The sequence below is a fragment of the Pteropus vampyrus genome, unplaced genomic scaffold (assembly GCF_000151845.1).
Source record: "Pteropus vampyrus isolate Shadow unplaced genomic scaffold, Pvam_2.0 Scaffold177, whole genome shotgun sequence".
Taxonomy (NCBI): Eukaryota; Metazoa; Chordata; class Mammalia; order Chiroptera; family Pteropodidae; genus Pteropus; species Pteropus vampyrus.
The window spans coordinates 1,303,976-1,306,605 of NW_011888958.1; positions in this window are offsets into that span (position 1 = coordinate 1,303,976).

Genomic DNA, 2,630 nt, shown 5'->3' on the forward strand with positions numbered 1-2,630 from the left:
AAAAAAAAATCATATTAATAACTTCACTGGTCTCAAAAGAAAGGTCTTTAGAATGGGGAATGTAATAAGCACATAGCTTTTCAAAACTCTAATTTTCACTTGAAAGTGTGAATCTTATCATTGGTAACTAATATATAGTAAGTTGTTTTCCTTGAAGTGACAGGTTCACTGCATTTTTGAGAAAGTATCTGCTAGATACCAAAGTCTGAAAAATCAGTGCTTGTTAGTTGTTCTGCACATAAAAATGATATTCCATGAAAAAATGGCTGGTTCAGCTCACAACTCAAATAAGCACAGAAATGTTTTTTATTGAGATAACCTTCATCCTTTGGTATGCAACGGAAGTGTGCACTTCACATTATCAGAAGAAACACTGATGTGTGTTCCAGGGTTGAGATTTGACAAAGTTAAAAATTTTACTGTTTCATCAGGATATTCTTAAGTGATTCTGGCTTTTTTTTTTTTTTTTTTAAATTGCCAGTGGTGGCAGTGAAAAATACAAAGACTACTAGCATTATTTAGGCCCATTGCCTTGATTTGTCCTAAGGCACTAGCATAGTGACAAAGGCAATGTCTTGGTATTATTATGAAAATAGTTTTGGAAACTCCCTGCAAAGATCTCTGAGACTGCTAGGGGTATGGACCATATTTTGGGAACTGCTACTATAAACTTAAGGGTACTTTCTAGAGTAAACTGAAAATTTAGAATATGAATTCTTTTAATTGTGAGGTTTTGAAGGAGATATCTAAATAAACAAATAGATACTAATTGAAAATCTAGAGGAACTTAAAAGGACGCCTACAAGACAAGTAACGACTAATTTAGTTCAAAAACTTCAGCTTACATTATTCACAATAGTCAAGACATGGAAACCACTTAAGTGTCCTTCAACCAACGACTGGATAAAGATACATATATACATATACATACATACACACACACACACACACATACATACATACATACATACATACATACATATAATGGACTACTACTTGGCCATAAAAAAGATGAAATATTGCCATTTGCAACAACATGGATGGATCTTGAGAATATCATACTAAGTGAAATAAGTCAGACCGAAAAGGTCAAGAATCATAAGATTTCACTCATATATGAGGTATCAAACAAAACTCATGGATACAGACAACAGTATGGTGGTTACCAGAGAGGAAGGGAGATGGGGGAGAATGAAGAAGATAAAGTGGGTCAAATATATGGTGACAGAAGGAGGCTAGACTTTGGGTGCTGAGCACACAATGGACTAGACAGATGTTGTATTATAAAGTTGTACTCGTGGAACTTGGGTACTGGTTAATACTGTTATTAACCAATGTTACCCCAATAAATTCAACTTAAAAAAATTTTCAGTTTAAAAACCTCTAACCTTCAAATGTCTGCTTTCTTAATCACAGTTAACTATTTTTTAAAAATTTTTATTTAATCTAATGAGCCAAGAAATCTTTCGACAGCAAACAGATGAAGGAGAGTCAAAAGAACCTTCAGGATACCAATCTAGAATAACTCTAAATAGACAAGCGCCTTCCTACCTTAGAGCCACTCGATACTTCTGCCCCAATTTCTCAATTTCAGCCATTACACAGTCAGTTATACAAGGGATACCTTCCAGGAATAAAAAAACAAAAACAAACAAAAAAACATGTTTAGTAAAAGAATTTGTAAAGAAACTGATTTTACTCTCTCTGAATTACATCCTGTTGAGAATCTTTAAAAGACCCACAAGATCTCTGGAATGAAGCAGAATAAGCACACTGAAATGAACAATGAGAACTAGAGGAGAATAAAATCCCTTTTTATAAAAAAACTAGGAAACTGTCCCAACCCTACACCACAGATTCCATAAAGTATCTGTCATAAAAATACCTCAGGGAAAAAAATTAAGCTGGATCCCTGACATTCTTTATATAGTAAAATAAATTCTAGATGGAAAAAAATTTAAATGTGAACCAAAAGAAACAATGAAATTAACCAGAAAATGTAAATTTGATCACATAAAAATACGAAACTTCTGTCTGACAACTATCAAAAAAAGATATTTAAGTAAACTAAAAATAAAACTGGGAAAAATATTTCTACACATTTCTCAAAGGGCTAATTTTCTTAATATACAAAGAGCTTACAATAACAGCTTAGAATTACATGCTATTTGCCAGAGACTGTGCTAAGCACTTTACAAGGATTACCTCATTTAATGTTCAGAACAATTCCTATCAGGTAACGTTATTATTATCCCAATTTTTATAGATGAGGAAGCTGAGGCACAAAGAAGTAACTAGATAGCAAATGGTGAAGGCAAGATTTGAACCGAGATTATCAGGCTACTATAGAGGAAAGAGGAATTATTGCATTAAGTTAGTAGGTATATAAATTCATATAACTATTCAAGGACAATTTTGCAGTACCATTTTTTTTATTAAAATAAAAAATATGCATACCCCTTGATATTGCAATATAGCCTTAGAAAAATATAGCTTAAAGAAATACTGCACCCTAATACACACGTATTCACAAAGATAATCACTACAGCCTTGTTTACAACAGGGTAAAAACTAGAACTAATCCAAATGTCTAGTAAAAATTATATATTTAAACAATAATGTAACTTAAA